This window comes from Mustela putorius, unplaced genomic scaffold (genome assembly GCF_011764305.1).
Source record: "Mustela putorius furo isolate JIRA1106 unplaced genomic scaffold, ASM1176430v1.1 tig00000174_pilon_pilon_pilon, whole genome shotgun sequence".
NCBI lineage: Eukaryota > Metazoa > Chordata > Mammalia > Carnivora > Mustelidae > Mustela > Mustela putorius.
The window spans coordinates 6,515,078-6,540,260 of NW_025421304.1; the positions used below are offsets into that span (position 1 = coordinate 6,515,078).

The 25,183-nt window shown below is 54.2% G+C and overlaps 1 long non-coding RNA gene across 1 annotated transcript in view; it reads right to left on the reverse strand.

Moving 5' to 3' along the window:
- Positions 1-15,901: 15,901 nt before the first annotated feature.
- LOC123390961 overlaps positions 15,902-25,183 on the reverse strand; it is a 41,293-nt gene continuing 32,011 nt past the window's right edge. The window contains exons 2-3 of the long non-coding RNA XR_006605564.1: positions 16,351-16,537; positions 15,902-16,188 (exon numbers count right to left, since the gene is read on the reverse strand). This is a non-coding gene — a long non-coding RNA (uncharacterized LOC123390961). The remainder of the gene's footprint in view (positions 16,189-16,350; positions 16,538-25,183) is intronic.

A 25,183-nucleotide genomic window follows, 5' to 3' on the forward strand; every position in this document is an offset into this window, starting at 1 on the left:
AATCCCTGTGGGCAGAGGCAGCCAATGGGGCTGGGAATCCATTGCAGCTGAGGGGACAGGTTGGGGAGAGGTAGGCATGCCTGGGAGGGCCAGGGGAAAGCCAGGCTGCCCACCATCTGACCTCTCAGTTCCGGGATATTGCTCTGGGGAAGGGGAGGTTCATTGTACTGACAGGGTCCCCTGGGGGGAGAGGGAATCTGCTCTGACCTCAGCTCCCTGCAAGGGGCTTCTCCATGCCCTTCCCTTCTGCCTTTGCCCCAAAGCTGCCAACTGCTGCCCCCCCCTCCGCCGCATAAATATGGATTCATGCAGGACCTCAGCCCCCAGCAACTAGAGGACAGGGACCTGGTGTCTCGATCTTACCAACTGCAGGACTTATTGCCTCAAGAGGACCAGGCACACAGTAGGCACTGACTTCTTGGAACCTATTGCAAAATGGAAGACACAAAGCATGGCTTTTTCAAAGTGACCTGAGCCCTCTGAACCTGAAGAGGGCTCAGTAGAGGCTACCCTGTAGGCATGCGTGATGGAACGTGCGTGAGGCTCTTCACCTGGTCTGCAACTCAGAGGCACTCGGCGGATATCAGCTGTTGCTTCTGCCATCGTTACTGTAATTATTCTTTTGAAAGATTCGAAAGCCCACTGGAGTGATCAAATCTGTGACATTCCTGGGGGAAGGTCCAGACTCCAAAGGGACACCCCGATGGGGCTTCCCTCCTCTGAGCCTTTTTTGGGGGGCTCCTAATCATGCCCAAGTCAATCCCAGAAGACCCTCCAGTCGAGGAGACTCACCTTGCTTATTTATTTTTAAAGATTTTACTTCTTAGAGACAAAGAGAGCACCTAAGTTCAAGGGGGTGGTCAGAGGGAGAAGAGAAGCAGACACTCCGATGAACAGGGACCCCTACAAGGGACTCGAGACCACGACCTGAACCGATGGCAGATGCTTAACTGACTGAGCCACCCAGGCGCCCCTTGGATCCATTAATTATTTCACTGATGAAAAAGCCGCTCTCCTCCCCCAAACCTGCACGGAGCTCGAAGTCCTTGGCATTTCTTCCTGCCCACAATTTTCAGAATGGTCTGTTTAAATATTTTCCAGGATCATTTGTCCAAGAATAACCATTACAATAAAAGCAACACAGCGTCTGGCTTGCCGTTCCATTGATCAGGGTTTTGGTGTTTGCTTCATGCACCAAATGGGATCCAATCCTATTTCTGCATGGGTTCCTGTCGTCCAACTATGGAAACAATTTATTTCAACGTCAGGGTGAAAAAAAAAAAAAGAATGCATGGACCATTGCTGTCCTTTGTAATCCTTGCAGTAAGTACCACGCATTTCTGTGTGAGGCCTCAGTTCATTAGAGCTTTCTATTAACGCTGCCAACAGAAAGTGCATTCTGAGTTTTTAAATGTTGTTTCCATTAAAATCAATCACTCCTCGCAATTAAGCCAATAGTCTCACCATTTTTGCTGTTATGAGCTAAAGCATCCTAAATATATTGACAGCTGTCTTCGATAGGATGACACAGACGAGGGGGGGCAGGCCTAAGACGAAATGTCACCAAGGGGAGCAGGCGAGCTCCTTTTACTAAAACTCACCTCTTTCTCATACCCCAGACGGCATTCCGTACGCCTTTTTTTTTCTTTTTTTGCAATGGCAACGTACAGTAATCAATGTTTTGCATATTACAATCAATAACATACTTAAATATTTAAGTTTTGCATTCTTTTGCAATAAATATTGATATATTACAAACTCTGTAAAAACTGTTCATTGGACTTTTTGTTTGCACTGTGTACTGTATCATTCAGCAAATAAGTGAGCTAAATATTGTTTGTTACAAAACAGATGTCAAATAAAATTATGCCATATGTGCTATTAAACACTTTTCTTATTTTTTTTTCCAGCAAAACCCAAGACTTAGTTTCAGAAGTGAATGTATTTGGCTTTTCAAGGATTTGAAGCATGAAAGCAACATCTTTGAAATATTTTTAAACCTGCTGGCTTTGTGTAATCCAGTTTTGTGAACTAATTCTGAGGGTTATTATAGATTTAAAATTAAAAATATAGTTAGATAAATAGAGGCACGGATACATCCACAACAGTCCAATGGTTGAAATGGATCCACCGTTGCAAAAGAGAGGGGAAATTAAGGAAAATGTGCAAAAGCAAAATTAAAAATTATATGTAAATTTACAGAGACAGCAGATGAATTTTTCTAAGTGACTAGGGACCTTGAGGAGGTAGAAGGGAGAAGTTCGTCTAAACTGGCCCCCAGAATGAGATCCTGAGGCCTGTTTGTAGAGGTGGGGGTGATTCGGGAGGTGCTGGCGTGCGGCCTGGCCCAGTGGGTACTCAGAAGGTCTGCAGAAAAAGCAGAAGAGGGTTGAGGGAGCAGGGCACTCACCAGCTCCCAGAGGACTTGCAAGGCCGGGAAGCAGTTGGGGCAGGTGCGAGGACCCGGGGAGCCTGGGGAACCATCCGCACCGGTGCCCCCACTAAGCAAGCCCCTGTGAGCTCCCCAAGATGGGCCCAGCAGGGGTCTCCCCCGCCCCAGCCCTGTCAGAAGTGTTTGCACTAGATGGATGGATCTCTTAGCCTGGGGAAGTGTGAAATGTGAAACAGAATGAGCAGAATGCAAGAAACATGTTGCTAAGAGCCACCGAGTGAAACAAAATCTGGAGGCCCCGGCACACTGGCATTGGCACCAGCGGCCCCAGATGGAGGCTGGGTCCGCGGCGAGGCGACAGAGCTCCCCTCAGAGGGCCCCCGCGGCCCCTCGCCACAGCCATCCTGAAAGGAGGCCCTGGCTCCCTGGCCTCGCCTCCACGTGGCGCCTTGCAGAAGTCTGACCTCAGAGAAAGTCAAGACACGAGCACCAGAGGGGGCCTTGGGGGACTCTGAGCCCCATGATGCCCAGCTTTCTCCCAAGTCACCGGCCCCTCGGGGACCGAGGCTGGTGCAGGACGTTGCATCCCCGCATGGGACGCCTGTTGTGGGCCAGGGGCCAGGTGCCCCGCACCAGCTCCCTCACTGCCTGCTGCACCTCTGTGGGACCCACACGAGCACCCGAATATGGGGGTCTGACGCTCTGGGGTGATCGTGACCAGCAAGGGGCAATACAGATGGGTATGAGCTACCGGAGCTGCAGCTTCTACAACTCAGAAGGCACCGTGGGATCCATAAGACACCCCTGCATGGACTCCCCCTCCTCCTCACCCCGACTTGCTGGGCCCTGGACCCCAGGAATCTACCTGTGTTCTTGGGCCCTGGCCTGGGGCTCGCACCCAGACAGAACTGGGCTGGGATGCTGCACACATCCCAACCCTCCTGAGACTGAGCCCTAGGGCTTATCTTGGCCCCTGCCCACCCTGAAGAGCTGGCGAGGGGCCTTGCCCCAGGCACAAGTTTCGGGAGGTCCGTGGTGAACACATTTTGTTCGCAGGTTTGTTTGTTTATCTGTTTGGTTATCACTTCTGGGGCTGAGGATTATGCTCACCTGGGCAAGGGTCCTGCCTTCCCCGCAGGACGGCAGCCTGAGAGGGAGGGTGGTCTCTTGAGTCTCCCCAGAGGTCCCCACAATGACCAAGTCCTGACCCCATGACAGAGAGCTCCGTGGACTCCAGGGGTGACCAGGACCTGTTTCCCTGCATGGGGAGGGGGAGAGGGGGCCCCTAAGACCCTGGGCTGGGGAGGGAAGATTCCTTGGAAGCATTCAGGATGCAAAGGAGAGGGGAGAGAAGTGCACAGAGGAGCCGCGGGGAACAGGACCCCCTGCCTCGCCTTCCGACCCTGTGAAAGTTTTACTCTGAGAACCACCCCTCCATGTTCTTTTTTTTTTTTTTTTTTTTGACAGAGAGATCACAAGTAGGCAGATAGGCAGGGAGGCAGGCAGAGAGAGAGGAGGAAGCAGGCTCCCCGCTGAGGAGAGAGCCCGATGCGGGATCTCCTCCATCCCAGGAGACTGGGATCATGACCTGAGCCGCAAGGCAGAGGGTTAACCACTGAGCCGCCCAGGCGCCCCCACCCCTCCGTGTTCTTGAGCTGACTTGAGAGAGCTTCTCATGCCTGCCTCCAAACGCACCTGATCTAAAACACCAAGTTGAGGACTTCATCTGAGGGCAACGAGGTCTTTAGCTATTTTTGACATGGGGTTAGGGATATTCGCTGCATTTCCAATTTAGAAACGTCATTCTTCAGCTGTTTGAAAATGCTTTCCGAGGAGGGAAGGGGCTGGGGCCACAGCCTAGAAGGGGTGGAGGGGCGGGCAGGGGAGCTGGAATCCTCCAGAGGACTGAGGGAGCAGAGTCCTGAGGGAAGGGAGGTGGCTGGGAGGGGCCCCAGGCTCTCGCTTGGCCGCCGAGGGGACGGCAGAGCCCATCCCTCAGCTGGAAAGGAGGTTTCAGGAGGCGAGGGAAAGGGTCAGCTGCTGGTTGATTTTTATCAAAGTCCTTTCTCCTAAGGATAGACTCAGAAGAGCAAAGAGCAGGGGCGCGGACGAAGGTGGGAACGTGGTTTCCACGTCCTTTGGGTTCAGTTTCCTTTTTTGATGGTGGGCAGGTGACACAAGAGAGGATCTGGGAGGCTGGCGGAGGGTGAGGAGAGAACAGCAGACGGGGTGCCATGTGGGGAGGGTTTAGCTGTCTGGAGGCCACAGCTGGAGGACAGGGGGAGGCTCCCAGGCTGGCTGGACGTGCTGTGTCACAGCGTAGCAAGCCTCAGCAGCAGGTGAAAGGAAGCCATCCTGGCCAAACCTTGGTTTGGTTATTTAACTACTTCCCACTCTTAAACTGACTCTTCCCACCTGAAAATGCCTTTGAATTTCGGACTTAGTGACTTTAATCTTATCTAGGCTGACACTCTGGAAAGCATCAAACTCCAATCATTAATCCGGATGTCTTGGGGCCACGCAGGTGACATACATGAGAGAGGGGGCCGGGGACAAGAAAGATAGTGTGGCCCTCTGAGACAGCTGCAGATGTCCTCAGCCAGACGTCTGCGCTATCCCCTGGGCGGCCAATCGAGAGCCTGGGGGTCCTCTCAGCCACCTCCCTTCCCTCAGGACTCTGCTCCCTCAGTCCTCTGGAGGATTCCAGCTCCCCTGCCCACCCCTCGACCCCTTCCAGGCTGTGGCCGCAGCCCCTTCCCTCCTTGGGCAGGGAGACTATAGGGAGTGGGGGGGGAGTGGGGCAGTCTGGACAGTACACACCCCACTGAAACACACACTTAAACTATGAACCCACCTCCTGTTACACCAACCGGGTTTTTTCAAAAAGAAGTCTGGAAATCTAAACTTAAAACATAAAAATAAGACAATTCCCAACAGGCTACACACACACACACACACACACACACACACAAATATGGAAGGCTGGATTGTGCCTACAGGCCATGGATTTGTAACCTGTGCTTTTAGTGGAGAAGTCCTAGAAATCCAAGCTCTCCAGCTGGCCCCAGGGATTCAGACCCTTGGAAGCTGGAGCCCAGTGGATTCGCCGTCTGTGAGGACGGAAAGAAACCGGAACCCAGAGGGGCTTCTCTGGGAACTAACAAAGAAAGATTTCTGAGGCCAGATCTCAAAATGTTAATCAGATTCAGAGACATAAAACATGACAATTTAATGGTGTTTGGTGGAAACTGAAAATTCCTTAAAGTTCTCACTATCCTACACTGAATTCTAATACTTTTTTAATTATTAGATATAAAATGCTTATAATTTTAGGGGGAAATTAGACTTGGTAATTTATATTTCTTGTTTATACAGTACAATTTGCTGATGAAAAAATGTGCTAAACTTATTGATTCATGACCATAATTGTTTAATTATTTATCATTGCGGAATGATATTAGCATTGCTAATACCGCAGATGTGCACAAAGGCTGGGGAGTCAGATGCGGCTTTTGTTTGGGGTGCACAGGGTTTGAGGAGGGTTGCTCCAGGCTGGAGGGCAACCTGCCTGGGACGTGAGGTCCCCGGGCCGAACGTGTCTCCATGAGAATGACCACCAAATGCTTTTCCATCTTGCAGCAACTGACCTGCAGGGCCACAGACTGGTCCTGCCACTCTGAATTCAGAGCTTCGGTTTTGGGACTGATCTTAGCCCCTGGGAGAGTCCCTCATTCTGCCCACAGCCTAGGCGGTCCTCCTCCACACACCTTGCGTGGCCCAGCTAGGATCTAACCTCCACTGAGAATGGAGAATTCCGTGAAAGCCAGGATCACAGACCCTGGAAGGGGTCAACAGGAAACTCAGTGTTGCCCCAGACTGGTCGTTGGCTATACATCCATGTTCTTCACCATCTGCTAAATCCAGAAGGGGAACAAGTCCAAAAGAAAGTCACAGGTGATACAAGCTCTCAACCTACTACTATTGGACCTACTTTCAGAACTAAAGTAGATCATCTGAGTCAGCCTGACCACGATACAGACAAGGAAACTGAGTTTTAAAGAGAAGATGCAGACACTTTGGGTAATTGTCTCCTGTAGGCTTCTGGAGAGACAAGTGGAGATCCCATGAGGGTGTGGAACATGAGCCTGAAGCTCAGAGCAGAGGACTGGGCTGGACTGACGCTTGGGAGCTGCCACACACATGTGCGGGGCTAGATTGGATTATTGGTCCCAATTCCTCATTCTCCCATGATGGAACCATTCATTCACATCTTTGCCACAGCTCACAGTGGGTCAACCATGCTTCTTGGTGCCCTGACCTTGGGCTTGACCCCAAGTCTACCAGCTGGATGGTAGCAGACACAATACAACAGTAGCTTGAGGGACACCTAGGTGGCCCAGTGGGTTAAGCCTCTGCCTTCAGCTCAGGTCATGATCCCTGGGTCCTGGGACTGAGCCCTACATCAGGCTCCCTGCTGAGCGGAGAGCCTGCTTCTCTCCCTCCCTCTGCCCCTCGCCCCCCGACTCATGCTCTTTCTCTCTCTCTGAAATGAATAAATAAAATCTTAAAAAAACAAAACAAAACAGTGTTTTGAACTGTTTGCTTGAGCTTCGGCTCTTGCCATGAGGTCACACGTGTGTAGCGGAGCTGCGGAACGCAGAGCTACCCCAGTCAAGCACAAGGCCACGGCCAAGATAACGCACCCTCGCTGCTGCCCAACGCTGAGTGGTGACCTGGGTTCACTGCTCACCACCCCCCCCCCCGGGCAGCTAACTGACATGGCAAGCGTTCAAGTTATGGGGGGGCAGGGGAGGCAGGATCACCCAGGAAAAAAGAGGAATCGGAGAAGGTGTCCAAGGAGTAAAGACGACAAACCCGGCATTGGAAATATAGACAGAGCAGAGCTGCCCAAGAACCACCAGGCAGAAAGACAGAAGGGAAACATGACTGTGGGTCCTGGAGGCCAAGAGAGGCATGTGTGTCAAACAGGAAGCGCGCGTCCTGCATGTGGGCCAGGAGCTGGGCTATGATGGGAGCAGGGAAGCTTGCACATCGAGGTCAGCAGTGGCGGCTGCAGGACACGGGGGCAGGCCAGTGATAAAGGCTAGGCTTCATGAATCAAATAACCGGCAACAGGCAATAAGACAGTAGGTACAGAGACTCACACACCCAATAGCGGAGGACAGGCAAAGCGTGTGGAAACATGGAGATGCCCCAAGCCAGGGGGCCAGCAGCGGGGGGTGGGGGTGGGGGACAGACATGATAACGCCCTCCTTGGGGACCAGTAACTGAAGAACAAAGGGGACAAAGGCCAGCGGCAGATCTGAGCTGGGGGAGGGGCATGCAGTTCTACAGAGCAAGGAGGCTCGTGGCCCTGGGGGCCCTGGCCCCTCCAAGGGCTGGGGAGTGCAGATTGCCCCCTGGGGAGGAGGTTCTGCTCCTGCTGTTCTCAGATCCCTCCCAGGCAGGGGTGGGGGTCATCTTACCTCCTGTCTGGCCACAGACCCTCAGGCACAAGACAAGCACACTCCCCCTCGCGTGAGTCTGGCCCATAGATGGAAGGAAGCCTGGCCTTCTCAGCCTCCGTTTGGACCTGGATTTAAAATTCCTAAATCATTTGAGAACCCAGCTGCGGCCACAGAAGCCACTGCCAGTCTCCCAGGCCCCCAAATTTCCAAATTTCCTGGTTCCAGCAGAAAAACTTCATTTGGCCTGAAGCCCCCTCTCAAGCTGTGTGAGAAGTTCATGGATCAGGATGACTTGTTGAAAAGAACACACATGTAGCATACTGAATTTTTGTTGTGTTTGGTGGGGGGGGGGTGGATGTGGAAGGTTCTGTTGGGTCTGCTCAGAAAAGATGAAAACATTTCTTGTCCCTTCCCCACCTTGAAGAGGCAACTCTGGGCATTTCAAGTTCACGAGCAACCCTAGCCCCTGCTGCTACAGGGTTTCGACTCACAAAGGGGACAGCTGAGGCCTAAGGGGACACACAGCCATGGGATGTGAATACACAGACAGCCAGCCCATGGAAGGGATGGAAGCTTGGCTTCCCCAGCCTGAGTTAGGGACCCCATCTAACCAAGTGACCACAGGAACAACGTAAATGCCTTGGGTCTACACTTTCCAGCCCTGAACTTGTGCCTGGTCTATGGCAAGAGAGAAGGGGACCTCAGTAACATAGATGCAGTCTCCCTGCTGGCTGGAGTCTGGAGACTCTGCTCCATTTGGGGAGAGTAAAGAAAGGTGACCGTCTCTCTCCTCCAGAAGTCACTGAGCACATCTGTGCCTGACGCCTGTCTCCGGGGTTGTGGCCCCAGGAGTGGCGGGCAGGTGGGGGGTAAGCGGCGGCATGCCCAGCCCTGTCCGTGCCCTATTCTCACACCAGGAACCCCTATCCTCAGTCCCCACTGTCCTCACCACTTCTCAGGCTTGTTCCTGCCCTCTCGGGGCTATAACACCCCCCCCCATCTGTGGAGCCTCCTCTGAGTCCTGGCTTCCCTGGAAGCAGAGTGCCATTTCTGACCTTTGCATTTCAGACAGCTTCTCAGCTTCGGTTTGGCCAAAATTTTCTTTCTCCTCAACAAAATGTACTTGTCTCTGAAACTATGAGCTTCCTATTCCCAGAGCATGTCCCCTTGTTTTCTCTGAGGCTCGCTAACAGCCGTGAGTGCTGGGGCTCAAAGCCGGCTCTGGGGGCACACACCCCAGCTTTGCCACTTACTAACACATGTGGCCTTGGCCATTCACGTGCCCTTCTTGGGCCTCAGTTTTCTCATCTGTGAAATGGGAATGGTAATCCTCATCGTGCACAGCGTCGTGAGGGTCTGATGGGGTAAGATGCGTAGGGTGGCCAGGGCAGTGGGGGCTTGGAACAGTGGGTACCTCTGGGAAGAGAGCACAGCCCGAAGGCAGGAGCAGCCCCATGACAAGGGGTGGGATGCAACCCTGGATAAGCACTCCCTTCTGGACCTACCCTTGTCCTCTGTGAAGAAGCAAATCAGACATGACAAATTCCTAGAGGCCCTTCCGATTTGCAGTACTAGCAGCAGCGCGCCTTTACACAGTGCGTGTAAGTGTGGCCAGGCTTATTTCCTTCCAGACTGTCGATGTGCTGCCCACCACCCTCCCCCAGTGCCACGCCCCCCCAGTGCCCGCGCTTGGTCCCACCAGCACCTGCAACCCTGGGCTGGGGGTGTGCTGGCCCCCACAGAGCCTGGCAGAGGCAGCGTGAGACGGGCCTCAGTGCTGGGGGCTGTAATGCTCTGCAGGAGCAGCCCTCGCAGACGGCCTGTGGACAATCCTCTGCACAGACTTGTCCCCAGCCACCCCGATGAGCTGCTCCCAGTCACCCCTCCCCCTCCCTCCAAGTGCCAACTCCCAAATAAGCCACTTGCCCTCCCATCCCTCCTCAGACAAACCGAGACAGCACTTCACACTCCCTCGTCTGCCCCTGCCCGCCACACCCCTGTGAGGCCTGTGCCAGAGCCAGAGCAGACTTGGTACCTAAAGCATCTCCACCCTGGCCAGCATCGGCGCAGGCAGCAGCCCCTCATGCGCCGGGTTAGAGCTCCAGCTCATTCAGCTGATGGTGAGGGATTTGCCTCCAGGACCCGTCTCTCTGAGTGGGAGTCCCAGTCCCCTGACCCCCCGTGAGACTCAGGAAGGGTTTCCATGGGGTTGTCTATGGTCACAGCGCACAGCGGGGGAGCACAGGAGGGTGCGGCAGAAACTCTGTGTTAGGATTTCCGTGTAGAGCCTAGGGGACAAAGGCCATCATCCCTGCCCAGGTCAGGGACCCTCCTTGGTGACTGTCTCACCCTATGCAGCCTACGTTCCCAGGGATGGGCGTGAGCTGGATTTGACCTACGCCAATGAACCCTGTGGCTCAGCTTCACGCATTCCTCCTCTCCAAGGCTTAAATTCGTTTCCAGCAAAGAGGGATTCCCTTGTGCAAGGGAGTGGAAGGAGACGGAAGAGGCTGGGAGTCAAGCCCGAGAAGGGCAGCGCTCTGTGGACTGGAAACTACAGGGCTAGAGGGGGGACTGGTAACAGGCAGGATGGAGGAAAAGGGAAATGTCTTTGCAGCCCCTGTGCTCCCCGCACAGAGGGCCAGACCCTGCACCATCGGCTCAGCTTGGCTGTACTCAAGGACCAGCCCGGGCTGCAGGGGCCTCTTTGGCCCCGAATACCGGCCCCTGCCTAGCCTGAACCCAGCAGCCCAGCAGGCCAGAGAAAGGGGATGGACCAAAGTCGCTCACTCACTACTATGCTTTCCAGACTCCACCACACTGTGCTGGAGCATGAAAGGGCCCCGGTGACCAGGGGTGGCCCACGCAGCCTCCCCAACCTCGGCAAAGGAGTGGAGGGTACAAGCCCCGCCGTGGCTAGAGAGAACAGGGTCGTGATGTGGACCACGGAGGACACAGCTCAGAGTGGGATTTGGGAGTGAGCACCATTGAGATGGCTCCCGACCCCCTAGCGTGTCCCTGCGGCTGGACAGGTGAGCAGGCAGCCAGCAGGTAGGCTGTAAGGTAGGGGACATGGGCGAGCCTGGGAGAGGGAGGAGGGCCAGAAGGGAGGGACACCGCGAGGAGCCGTGCATGAGTGGGAGTTCGCCAAGCTAAGAGGGAGAGACCGAGCAAAGGCCGGATGGCAGCTGCAGGCGGCCGGAGGGACCGGCCATGACCGAGGTAGAGAGATCAGGAAGGCCTGGCCATGGGCACGCTGGACAAGGCGCTGGGGGGATGGTGCTGAAGGGCTGACGGCAGGAGGGAGATAAGATCAGATGGGGGAGCAGAACATGGGGAGGGGAGATGAAGCAGTTAGGAGGCCAGATCGATCGCTGTGGGGAGAGCAGCAGGGCCCGCATGGAGCATAGACACAGACACGGGCAAGCCCTGTGCACACAGACGTGCAGCTGGGGCGCACACAGCCGCTCACCAGGACGAGGCTCTGGTTGGCGGCACCAACCCCCACCCAGACCCCAGACTGGATGCCTACCTGGTCACAAAGCCCTCAGCTGCCTCCGTTCCAGCGGCAAGAGGCCTGGAGAGTGGGTGGGTGTGGTGTGGGGAGCACAGGAGAGAGCAGGGGTCCCTTGCTGCGTTGGAAGGCAGAGGCTGAGCTCACCCTGGGGGCTCCCTGCTCTGCACCTGGGGGCTCCCTGCCCTGCACCAGAGGGTCCCCCTTTTCTGATGCTGGCCAAACAGAGCCCCTGCCTGGCTCCTCTCACCGAGTCCTGCGCTGCCTGGCTTCTAGGGCCCTCAAGCTTCGCCCTCAGGGAGAACCAGCCTGGTCATAGGGACCACCAACTGAGTCATTCACACATTTCCGGAATATTCGTTGAGCACCTGCTATGCAGCAGGCTCACAGCCACCAGGAGCCTTTCGCCTACACTACTGGGACAGTCAGTGTGGGAGAGCAACAGCCCCACGTTCCAGAGAAGGCACTGAGAGAAGGCCAAGGAAGAGTAGACGCCTTGCCTTGGGTCCCATGGGGTGAGCAGCTCTCTACAACCCCTGGGGGCCTCAGGCCCAGGCAGGGCTGGGCAAGCTCAGGGGAACTCACCTCCCACCAGGGGTCCGGGAGGGAACAGGGCCAGACCTGCAGCCCTGGACAGAGCCTGGAAGCCACAGGGAGCCGGTCCAGCCAGGCAGGGTCCTCGCCCCCAGGAGGCCCTGGAATTCAATGGGCACCGGTGCTCAGGCGTCCCCAGGACTCTGGTGAACACCCCTCCCCTCCAAGGTTAACAGGATAAAGGCTGGGTAAAGAAACTACTCATTTCCCAGCTCGCAAAGAAGCAATTATGCGACTTTCTAACATGGTTTCAAATATATTTTGCAAACTAGGACTCAGACAAATATTAATGGCAGCAAATTACAGTACTTAGCAGAATTATCACCTAGCAAAGAGGCGCTTTTAATCTATAAAAAATATCAACAAAAGATGTAAATATGAACCCCTCCATGGGTGGCGTGTCTTGAAGAAAATATACATCTAATCTCACAGTGTGCTACCTCTAATACCTGGGGAGAAGGTTAACAATTCTGAGACATTCCCCACGGCTAGAGAATATATTTTGATGTAGATTTGTGGATATCAGAGACTTTAAATCTATTGTATAATCACAGGGCAGGAGGGAGGAGTCTGGCCACCTAATTCTCCCGGGATGGGAAGGCGGCCCCTGAGAGCTGTTTTAATAGTTTGTTTGCCTTCCTGAAGCTCCTGGCTTCCCTGGGGGCTTCGCCGGAGCACCCAGGCCTTCTCCAGGGAAGACCAAGCTGCGTTCCGGGTACCCCCTCTTGAAGATGAGGAGGCTGAGGGGAGCCCCTGATAACAGGGGAACGGCAGCTGGGAACAAGGCAGACTAGACTGTCAGCTGCACAGTGTTGGAGTGGCCCAGGAAATAAGTGAGCCAAACAGGCAAACTTCCCTGTCATCGGACCTGTGTGTGTGTGTGTGTGTGATTTTGTGAGTGTGCTCGCGTGCATGTGCGTGCCAGAGAGAGGGGATTCCTATGACACCATCATAGGACATGTGTGTGAGGCCTCCACAGCCCGCCCACTGACCCCCCATGAGCCATACTCAGCAACAGGGCCCAGACCTCCTGGGCCTTGCTTCTTCCTCTCTAGGGCTGGGACCAGCTGGGGGCAAATAGCCAGAGAACCCCAACCAGCAGCCATTACCCCAGCTGGAAGAATGGCCCTCAGAGCCTGTGATGGACAGGAGCTTCCTCTCCACCTGTCCATGGTGCTCTTCTCTCCTGGACTCTGGGCCTCAGGCCAGGGCCCCGCCCATCCCGTGGGCTCTAACCCGGGGCTCTAACTCCTTCCACGCTCTCCTCCACACATCCTCGTAAGCAACACTGAACTGGATTTGAATTTTGATGACTGCTATGGACCGCCCCCCCCGCCCCCCGCAAGTCCCTACATTGAAGCCTAACCCCAGTGTGATGGTATTTGGAGGTGTTAGGCCTTCTCTCTTGCCCCCACATGGGTCCGTCTATAGACCAGGAAGTGGGCTGTCATCAGACTCCAACGCTGCGGGCACCTCGACCTTGGACTTGGGCCTTCAGAACAGATACATGCGTGTTGTCTAACCAAATCCTGGCTTCCCCGTCTGTGGTATTTGTATGGTAGCCTGAGTGGACTAAAGCAATGATTCAAGCAGACAAGAAAAAAGGTACCTTAGAGACTGGGTTCTTCTTCATGTATCACCAAGACTCCTCATTCCTTTATTCACTTCTTCTGCCTGTTCCTGGTGCTGCTGAACACCTTTTCTCCCACACACACTTCTTCGCAGGTCACCCCCTGAGGTCTCCGCCGATGGCCCTTTCTCAGGGAGTCTTCCTCTGTCACCAGCCCCCACCATCCCCACCCCCACTCTTCATTCGCGTTTTCCAAGGACACGATCTTCTTGAGTTCATCATATAAATATTACATTTGACTGTGTGGTTCTTAAACATTCATGTCTGGATCCCCCGAGACAGCGTGCCCTAGGAGGGCAGGGACCGGGGCTGCTGTGTGGTTGGTTTTGTTATTCCATTCTGGCTCACTGGTATCTCCCCGGAGATACTAGTGATGTCCACTGAGTGAGTGAATTTGGATACACCCCATGGGGGCCAGCTCTGTCCTCCTCCAGCTCGATGGCAGCATTCCCTGAGAGAACTCCCGCTTTCAGGCTCTCCCATGGAAGCTGTGCCCAGAAGCTTGTTTGGAGCCCAGTGTCTCCATCCTTCCCATCATCACCCTCATGCCTACAGGTGGAGAGAACTTCCCAGCATAGTTGTCCATACACACCTGGGACCTCTATCCTTCCCATCATCACCCTCATGCTCTCCTACAGGTGGAGAGAACTTTCCAGCATAGTTGTCCATACACACCTGGGACCTCATCCCGTCCTGTGCTTCCCACAAGCCACCAGCCGGGCATCTCATCTTCTCCCACCTATGTCCCCTTCATGGCACCTGGGGTCTAAGCCACTTCTGGAGTGCCCACTGCTTCTCTGCCAAGGGGTTTGGGGTGTTGGAAAGTCAGCTGAGGCTAGCTCATAAAAACCACACTATCAAGAGAGCTGCCTGACAGATCATGACTCTGCTGATCATTTCTCCAAAAAAAAAAAGGTTCTTCTGGGTGCCTGGATGGCTCAGTTGGTTGGGCAACTGCCTTCAGCTCAGGTCATGATCCTGGAGTCCCAGGATGGAGTCCCACATCGGGCTTCCTGCTCAGCAGGGAGTCTGCTTCTCTCGTAAAAGAAAAAAAGAAAAAAAGAGGTTCTTCTTCCTAGTGAGTTGGTGCTATAACCCATCAACTACATCTGGCTTGGTTAGTCCTCTCGGTAATGACTCCGTGGTCATCTTCGGGAACCTTTATGAATGACTTCACTACTTTCAGAGTGCAGTCCACAGGACATGTGGCCATAAGAGAGGGAGTCTCTACCGTCCACGGAGGGGACACGGCGAGGACACAGCGAGGGCGGGGTTCCTCTAAGTTCCAAGAGAAACTGTGACCTGGGAGCTCAATGGGAAATTTCTGGCATGTGTATGAAAACCAGGCCTTTTTACCTGCCATTTGGAGCCATGGCTGAATAATAAATGCTTTCTGTGAGGATCCCAATCCACTGTCACTGAATAGGGCTCAGTTCCTGACTCTGTGGGACCTTAGGCAAGTCACTTAACCTCTCAGGGCCATAGTTCCCCAGCCATAAACGGTGCACGACAGACCTGTTCCCACCTCTCTCACTGGCTATTTCCAGAATTAATTGGATAATGTTCACAGAGTGCTTCGAGCTTCCCAGAAAGAGGGGCACCTGAAACACAGGACAATTATTCTAATTATAACTGCCTCGGACCTGCGTACACAATTTTGTCTTTTAATGTTATCACTGCGTGTAATGGTAGAAGAGTCGAGGCTACTTTTCCCAAAGGGGATGATTTTAAGAAGCTCCATTTTCAAAGAAGGACAGAGCTTATAAAAGAGAAGCCCACTCACTCCTGCTGGTGCTTATGAAAAGTGCCCCCAGCCCATCCGCACGGAGAGCCCTGAGGTCCTCACCCGCGGTGGGCAGGGGCAGCCGGGCAGGGAGACGCACTTCCTTCCCCAGGAACACGGGCTGCAGGAAGGGCTTTGGGATGAAGGGGCCACCTGCCGTGCTGGTCCCTGAGATGAGGCACTGTGGGACTCCTCCAGGCAGTCTGCCGGGTAGCCAAGCTCACAGCAGAAGCCTGCTGTGTGCATCAGCCCGGTCAGGCTGGCCGTGCCCACCGTCCCCCGCGTGGCTAAGCACGAACAGGCTTGTCTGCTCCGCTCCTTCTGCTGGCAGTTAGTCCAGGGTGGACCGGTGCCCCCGTGGTCGACTGCCACACGGCTCGGGCAGGGAGCCACCCTGGGACAAAATTTGAACACATCCTACCGACTCCTGACCTCAAGCTCTTGCCACCCTCTCGACAGCCCCCTCCCTGCCCCTGGCCGTCCCGAGGCGCCCAGGATAGACCAGATGGCGGCACCCATCCCCAGGACCAGGCAGGTCCTTCCCAAATCCTGGCTCTTCCTGGACCCAGCTGGGAGCTACTACCCACCTTGCGCGGGCTTCCCCGGCTGCACGACGGCAATCCTAACACCTCTCAGCGGAACTTTTGTGAAGAGTAAAGGAAAGAACCTCATGTACTTCATCAACACTGAAGATTCTGTGGGAACAGCAGCTCTTCGTCTCCACACTTCCTCACTCCCCTGACGGGCTCCAGTCACCCTTGCAGGAAGCCAGTATATGGACGTTGCTGGCAAATGTCCCCGAATTCCCTGGAATGGAGCAAGACCCATGACAGACTGTTGCGCGCGGTGGCTTCTGTCGGCTCATGTCACTCTCACTGGGTCAGGTACCGGGTCTACAGGGGATCTGCCACTGGAGGGGCAGGGGAGGGGGTCTCAGGACAGGAACCTGGCCGAGGGGGTTGTCCTTACCGAAATGGAGGTTGTGGTGCGATCCATGAAACCAGGAGCCGTACCTGAGGCTCAGGTAGGTCCCCAAGTCAGCACGTCCCGCTGGGGAGATCAGCTCTCGCAGCCCTGCACGGACCAGGCTCCCCAAAGGCATTTCTGCTCACCACATCGCCGATCACTGCGGCTAAGGCCCATCTTGCCCAAAGGTCTGAAAGAACAGCATTTAGCTCAAGCAGGAGGGTTTCCTCGAGGAACCAAGAAAGCATCCATCAAACTGCTGGCCAGTCTGCGCTGGGGGCCAAGCCGCATGCTCGGTGCTAGGAGGACTAGGGGAGGTCATGGAGAGAGGGAAACTCGGAGTACATTCTCCTCTGGCTCGGGGCCAGGAGGGGCGGAGACGACCAGGGGCGGGTGGGCAGCAGGAGGGCAAGGGCAGATAAGCTGGAGGAAGGAAGGACCGCTTGGAGGCGGAGAAGCCAGCCTGTGTCGGCCCCGGAGTGCGGGTGACAGGTCCCAGGTGCGCCGTGCGGCAGGAGGGGCAGGCGGGCTCCGCACTCCGGAGACCACGGGCGAGCCACTAAAGCTTTCCGTGCGCCGTCACTTCCTAGGCGATAAAACGGCGTCAGAGGACTGTGGGGAGGAAGCATCTCATCATTATGCTGGGTTTTATGACTGGCAACTAGTACCTAATGAATGCTAAGTGCACAGTGCTAAGTACTTTGTATGAATTATCTGAGTGTCATTCCCCCCCCCCAACTCCATCCACCGATCTCGTCAGACAGGTCCTTTTCCCACTGCACAGACGGTGTAATTTGACCAAGACAGGTCAGCGTTCTCCCAGCCCAGAGCCCGCTAACAGCCAGGCTGATCTGGAAAACAGAACTAGAATGCCAGGGCACCTGGGGGGCTCAGCCCATTGAGCATCTGACTTGTGATTTGATTCATGATCTCAGGGTTATGGGATTGAGCCCTGCATCAGGCTCTGTGCGGGACAAGGGAACTGCTTGAGATTCTCTCTCTCCCTCTTCCTCTGCCCCAACGCCCCAACTCCCACGCTCAAAGCACATGGACTCCCTCCGTCTCTCTAAGAAAAAAGGGGAAACAGAATGCCCACCACACGGGCAATTTTTAGTTCTCCAGTAGCCACACACAAGAATCAGGTGAAATTAATTTTAATTATGTACCCAATATGTCTAAAAGATTATTAAACATGTAATCAACGTAAAAAAAAAATACTGAGCTACTTTACATTCTTTTTCTTGTACTATGTCCTCAAAAGCCGGCGTGAGCTCACACCAACAGCACATCACATTGGGGACAAACCACATTTCTAGTTTTTAGTGGCCACGCGTGGCTCTTAGTGGACGCCTCACAGGTGTACATTACCTTCCAAACCAGGACACTCGGAGATGAAAGGAACTGTCATTAATAATTATGAGGGGACGACAGGCATAAAGCAGGACTGCCCAGGGAAACCGGTCCTGGCAGATGCTTGGGAAGCTCAGGTCCCCTTGGCCCACCCCCTCCACCAGAGACCTCCTGGGTCTGCCTCCTGCCTCCATCATCTCTGGCCACTTGCTCTGCCTTAGTTCTCTGTCTGTGTCTCTGAGCGTCTGCTCTACATGATAAGTGTCTGCCCTAACCCTTACTACTTTCTTTCCTATTTCTTTGGGTTTGCTCTTTTCCCAATCTCTGCAGTTGAAAGCTAAGCTCATTTGTGGTCGACCCTTCTTGTTTCCTGATAAATGTATCCAAAAGGCATAAATTTCCCTCCATGTACTTGGGACTTTCTCTGTGACCCATGCATTTTGACACATAACATCTTCAAGATCTGTCCATTCCAGGTTTTCCTAATTTATTACTTCTGTTTCAAATGTGATTTAGCTTCCAAGCACACAGGAAATTCCAGCTATCCTTTTGCTTTTAATTTCTAGTATTACTCCATTGTGGCTAGGGCACACAGTAGGTATCTCACCGGTCCTTTGGAACATAGAAAGATGTTTTTTATGGCTCATCACGTGGTTTATTTCTACAAACATCCTATCTCTGAGCCAGTTCGTTCTCCTAAGAAGACATTTTATGCTAGGAATAGCTTCTTGAAAGCACTGTTAATTCATGACACCCCTGTCCAAACCTGTCCTCAGCTCCTAGACAGGCTTAATGACCCCCCCGTCCAGAGTCTGGGCTTGCCCTCACAGCCTTCCGGTGGCCAAGACCCTCTAACTCCGAGTGCCCAGGGATGAGGGTTCCCTTCCCTCCTCCTCCGTGTGTCACAGCCACCCTCAAAGACCCAGCCAGTGCTGGTCACACTCCTGGGGCAGCCTCAAAGAAACATCAGCCCGGAAAGGAGCCCCATTCAGCCGACACCTGGGACAGCGAGAGCGATCTCCTATGCACCAGGAGCCATCAGTGGAAGAAAGCAACAGTACTGATAATAGTAGCCACTCGCTCTTACCAAGCACTTAATGCCCAACAAGGGGCTGAGAGCTTTCATGACTCGATTACCTCTTGTACAACGAACGACCCCTACAGTATCCAACCCATGTTACGGCTGGGGAAACGGGGTTCCCAAGGAACCCAAGACCCTGGTTATAAAGCTGAAGCTCCAGGCTACCCTGTTGAGTGAACAAGGATTGATCCATTTCTCAGAAAAGTGAGGATAGAATTCCTCAGAATAGGAAGGCACAAGCGCCCCGCCCCAAAGAGGGGCGTCAGGATCAAGCAGTCATCCAGGTAGCCTGTAGCCCTAGAAAGAAATTGGACCCATTTTTATGTGCCAAGGTGAAGCCAAAATCCCCTTGAACACCTTGGAGTGACCCTTGCAGTCTGGGGCTGGCCGGGGTGGGGGGGTTATTTGGGAGGAGGACAGGTGGTGAGGGACAATCGCCCTTTGCTTCAGGACCTGTTTCCCTCTGTCGGGTGCCAAAAGAAGCCCAGAGAACACGGCAAGTTTACCAACAGACAGGCAGACCCTGACTCCAGCCTCACAACCACAACCCAGATAAAGCCAAGCGCGCACTCCACCATGGTCCAGACACCTCGTTCCGATTTCCTTTCCACGCCAGCGCCAAGCCCGCCAAAGGTCACGCACGAGATAGAATTTGACACAATAGGACTCCACTCCCATGTTAATGCCCCTCAGATCGGGCCCGCAGAAGTGAAATAATAAATTTAGGAAAACAAGCACAATGACCCGTCTGGTTGGTTGGTTTTTCTAGATACCATCTACATATTTTAGAAACGTACAACCTTCTAATAGAAATGAATAAACTACTCAACCATAAAGTTGCTATAGAAGATATGCTTGTTCTGATTCGAAAGGGCATCTGCTATCTGCAATATTGATAATACTTTTCAAATTTCATCTGCTTTTGTTTGCATTCTGTGTCGTCTGTTTAAACACAGTGGGAATAATAATGAATCCCTGCATTATCTCTACTTTTTCAAGGCCGAACATATAACTTTATCACAAAAATAATTAAAATTCTTTGGCACTCTTGTATCTTTTCCATTAAACGTTATCAACCAGTGACAATAAACTAACATGAGCCCAAGGCTGGCCATGGGCCGCCTTTACAAAGAATGCATTTGTCCCCGGGCGAGAGACATGAATTTTCAGTTTACAGGGTCAGACGATCCTGAAGTTTTTTACAGTAGGAGACCACAAATCTATACCTCCTGTCCCCTCACAGGGGCTGGCGGCGGGCACAGGGCGCCCCATAAATTCTCCGACAAGAATACACTTTAATAGGCAAAAAACCTTGGCAGCTTAATAATTCTGAGTTGCAAATTTAAATATTTTACATATCATTAGACATTAAAAACAAAGATTTATGCTGCTCGTCTCCGCGGAGTGAGGACCCCGTCGACTTCACGCACAGCCATGAATCTGCTTGAGGTTCATTAGCTGAGCGTCTTGGGCTACGGAAGCCAGCCCGTCGAGTGGAGGCGGCCTCTAAATCATGGCTTTCATTTTCCCGCCATCAGGTGGCACTTGAGGAGGCCCCTCCCCTGAGTGGGGCCCCATGAGGGCGCCCTGACCCGCAGGGAACAGGAACCGAGGGGCCGGGCCCCCACCCGCCCGCTCCACCAACATCAACACACAGGCGCACCCCAAGGCCCCTCTCTCTCCAGCTCCCCCTCCCCCGCAAGCCCCTGCTCTGCACCCAGAGTGCCCCGGGCTCCCCTGCTGTGCCACAGCAACCTTGGGGATCAGGGGGGCTGCTGGGTACGTTTTAGCAGCCTGTTCACACACATAACTGAGAGCTGGCTGATCGGCTGATGCTCTGCAAGGAGAAGGAGGAGGAAGAAAAGAAGGAGAACTTCCCACAGCACCCACTATTTTATCCTTCAAGCGCCTTCACAGACCCCCCGCCCCCAGGTAGCCCCTCACACCTGCCTCCTCCGGCGCATCAGCCCATCCCCCCTGTGCAGTCCTCGCTCAGGATGCCCCCCACACCTGCCCAGCTCTCTGGCCCCGTGGGCTCAGGGGAACCTGCCAAGCGTGCCCACATCATCTACCCTTCCTGTCCCTCTCATGGCCCAGCAGAGGCCTCTCTCTGGCAGCTGGACAGGGTCATCTATTAACTACGTCCTCTACTCTCAGTGGCTCTGATGCTCTGACATCTGGGCCTTGTAGCCCCTGCAGGGACTGCCCCCACCCCGGGCCTAGCTAGTCCCCAGAACACGGAATGGTCATGCAAGCCACCCAGCCCCTGGCCCGCACCAACCTCCCCTCCTCTCCCTCCATGCAGTGGGACGCTCCCTGTCCAGGCTGCTACCCCCTCTCCATGTCACCCCAGGGACCGGTGCCCGGTGTCTAGAAACAGCCCTGTGCCCCAGCACTTGTGGAAATCACCCCAACCCGCCGGTCCTGACCTGCGTCCCCTGCCGCACCTGCTCCTTCCAGAGGACACGCAGCAAAGGCTGGTGCCCGCGCTTTCCTCCCCCACCTTTGCCGCCCACCCACGCTGGCAGTCCCCCCTGCGGCTCCGGGTGGCACGACGTGCCCCCTCCTCTTGGGAACGGAGACACAAACTCTGTCCTCCTGCTCCGTGGGTCTTTTGTACCTCGTGTTTTGTATTACTACATTGTGTTTTAAAGCAGGGCGTACAGCTGGCCAGTGTGGGTGTTTATACTAAAAACTTCTGTGTGTGTGTGTGTGTGTGTGTGTGTGTGGGAGATGGACCACGAGTTGTGTGGGAGCCACGGACCGCACCTCTCCCACTTCTGTCTCCTGCACGTCCCCTCCTGGGCTGCGGGGGCTGAGTGTGAGGAGGGAGGGAGGGACCTCCTGGGCGCAGGCCCTGGTCCAGCTGGTTGGGACTGGAAGGAGGAGTGGCCTCGGCTCAGCCTGGGGACATTCTGGACAAACGGCCCAGCTTCCTTCTGTGGGATCGTGGGATCCGGGCAGGTTTTTTTTCAGAACTCAGCAGAATCCAGATACACCAGCAGAGCTGGAAGATCAGGTCACCCAATACTTCTGTCGTGCGCACATGAGGAAACTGAGTCCAAAGGACGGGAGGGGACTGGCGCAGGGGAGCCCCACGCTTGTGTCTCTGTGGGTACCCGCGGAAGACTCAGAACGTATGCCTCTCTCTGTTCTTGGGTCTAGGGCACTCGCAGGCAGCAAGAGAATGAAAAGGCACGAGTCCGCACAGCAGAGAGAATGGGGGGGTTTTGACAGAGAAGGGGAACAGAGGGAGCGATAGCGAGTGGACAGCACAGGGGACCAGCGTGAGCGGCTGCAGGGGTGACCGCTGGGGGCCTGAGGCCACCAGGTACGTCTGAGCACAAGGTGTGGACAGAGCTGAGAGTGGAAGGATGACCCAGCCTCCGTCACCCCGATAAACCCCCAGGCCCGGGCGTCCAAGGGCACACTTCCTGCCCCCCAGCAGAGAGTGGGACCTGTTCTGTAGAGAAGGTGGGCAGAGACAGCAGGTACCATGATGAGAACAAGGAGGACAAAGAAGCCTCAAATCCCCCAGACTCCAGAACTGACAGCTGTGCTCATCCACATACTCCCAAGCCCACGGGAGACCAGAGGGGTTCTCACGGGCAAGACTGGCCCAGGAGAGACACCCGTGGATCCCACACTTGCTGTTCCCAGTAAATGGGCAGGTCACCTCCCTGTGGCCTACAGAGAGGTCCCAGCGGGCCAGTCTGCACACTAACTTTCCAGAGGGGCCTCTGGTCCTTCATTCCAAGACATGCCACCAGGCGTCTGAGGAGGGTCTCCAAAACAAGAGACAGAGGCCAGCAGAGGGACTTGGGAGACATGGAGGCGATGCAAGAGTGAGAAAGGAAGTGCCCACCGATCTCCAGCCCTTCTTCATCGCGCCCCACTGAACCTCTACACCCAGGGAAGAGCAAGCAAGTCCCGTTTCCCCTCCCGTCCCCTTGGCCCTGACCACCGCCACTGTACTCCCGGCTTCTGCGCCGGACTAATTTAGATACCTCACCAAAGTGGAATCTTGTGGTATTTGCCCACTTATGATTGGCTTCCCTCGTGTCCCATAAAACACTCAAAATTTTGTCAGAGAGGGTACAATGTGTTTTTTGCCACATTTTTTTTTTTAGAAGGAAATGCCCAGGAGGTTATCATTAATGCCTCCGAGAAGGAAGAGACTACATGACTCCCTGAGACAGGAACCAGAGACAGACAAAAGCAACATGAACTAGAAGAAGGAGCAGGAGGAGGAAGAGGAGAAGAAAGAGGAGAAGGAGAAGAAAGAAGAAAAAAGAGCTTTTTAAAATGAGAAATAGGAGAGAAGGATTTCAGCGAATCGGCAGTTGGAAGGTAAAGTGAAGTTCATCCCTCAGAAGCAGAAGAGAAAGAACAAAGATGGAAATGGGAGACACCAGCTAAGGCAGCAGGAAGAGGTGCTGAGACAGACTGACAAGACGTCCAGAGACGTGTGGCCAAGGAAGACCAGGGCAGATGTCTCTGAAGGCAGTGGCTCGAAGAAACATCTTGGCCATGAAGCACAGGCGTTTCCAGACAGAGTGAGCCCATCCATGTGGGATCTCAGAACCACGGGGATAAGTACAGGATCTTAGTGCTTTCAGGGGACAACAGGTCACGTTGGAAAGGCATGGGGCTTGTCAGCAGGCTTGCTGGATCCCAGAGAGGACACTGGGACAGTGATATCAACATTGACAGGGAAAAGGACTCCAACCTCGGAGCATGCATCCTCCCAAATGGCCAGTCAAGTCAATCCAAAAAGAAAAGAATTCTCGAGGCACCTTTCTCAGAAAGTTGCTGGAGGGTGTATACCAACAAAATGAGGGAATGAACCGAGAAAGGGGAGGATGTAGCCATGGAAGGCAGGAGGGGCCCAGTCCGTCCCCAGGCTAACGTGGAAGGGAGACACCAGGAGAGCCACTGAAGCTCCTTCTTAAAGAGGTTCCAGCAGTAGGGCCTCAAGAAAAAATGAAATGGGAATGTAGGACAGCCCGATATGTCACAGATCTGGGGTTGCCTTATGAGTTTCTAGTTCTGGTGGGAAATTGGAGCATAAATTCATAATGGTACTTAAAAAAAAAAAAGACAGCAAAAACAGTAGCAAACAAAACCAAATGCAATTAGAACAACAAAAAGAGTGGGACGTGGCCATGCTGAGGAGCTAGGATGAGAGTGGAGAGGGGCAGGATGGAGAAGGCTGGTCCCTAGAAGAGAAAGTGTTTCTCACTAGAAGCCAACTCGTGCTTAAAATTCTGCATCTGTATTAGCTATATATAAATTCAATGCCTAAAAGGAAGTTGTATTTAATAGAACTATCTGTTAAGATCATTTAAGGATAAAGTCTTTTCCGAAGGGTGCCTCACTGTGGCAGGGACAGAGTCCCATGCCTCTGTTACCCCAATACGTGGCATGGAGCTCACCAGAGAGCACCCTGGGCCTAGAATGGGTCAGCCTGGAGCAAAATTAAGTATCCTTTCAAGGCAGGTTGACCTCATCTCTGATGCCAATGTCCCAGGTCCTCAGGAGATGGACACCTGGCTGGCCAGAGAGGCGAGGTCTCCAGAGACCCAGGAAGGACACAGCCCCAGGAACTGTCCCGGCTCACACACACCTTGGCACCATTCCTGGGGCATGCTCCCTGCCCAACAAGGTGAGGAAGCAATCCGGCCCCAGCGGCTTCAGGCCCTCTGAAGACCTCCCTTCTTGAGGAGCCACAAGAAGGTAGGATAGCTAGAAGCTTCCTACGGCCCTTGTGCACTCCCCCTCCCTCCAGGGAAGAGGGACTCTGGCTCAGCTGGGGCCGAAAATCCCTACTACTAGTATGAGGAGGTTTTTCTCCCCCCAGAGATGGATTTTCTTCCAGTGCCCCAGCCAGAAAGCCAGCTGACTTCCTGTGTTAGCACATTCCCGCATCTTTCACTAGCTGAGCCCATGGTGGCCCAGCCCCATCCCAGCGGGGACGGCCGTCCTCCTCCGGGCACACCTGCTCTCTCTTCTTCTGTGAGGTGGACACCAGCATCCCGACCTGTAGGTCACAGAGGAAGGAAGTACCTTCTCCAATCACGGATGAGTATTGTCCACGTCTCTACCCCACTAGAGCCGCCAATCCTGGCTCAGTGGCCTCAGCTTCCATGGTACAACAAAGACCACGTGTAGACCTTGACTCCCTGCCTCCTTCAGGCAGCATGGCCAGGGACCCAGGCTGGGGGCCAGCTACATTGGGGTGTGGGCAGTCAGACTGGCCTGCGGGTACCCGGGGGCTCCTGACATACAGTGGGATGCCGACAAAGACATCCCTGACCCCAGGCTGGGGACCTTCCCAACCCTTTTCCCCTTCCTTCAGCTCCTGCTATACACCATTCAGCTTCTTATTCTGCTGCTCCCTTTCCA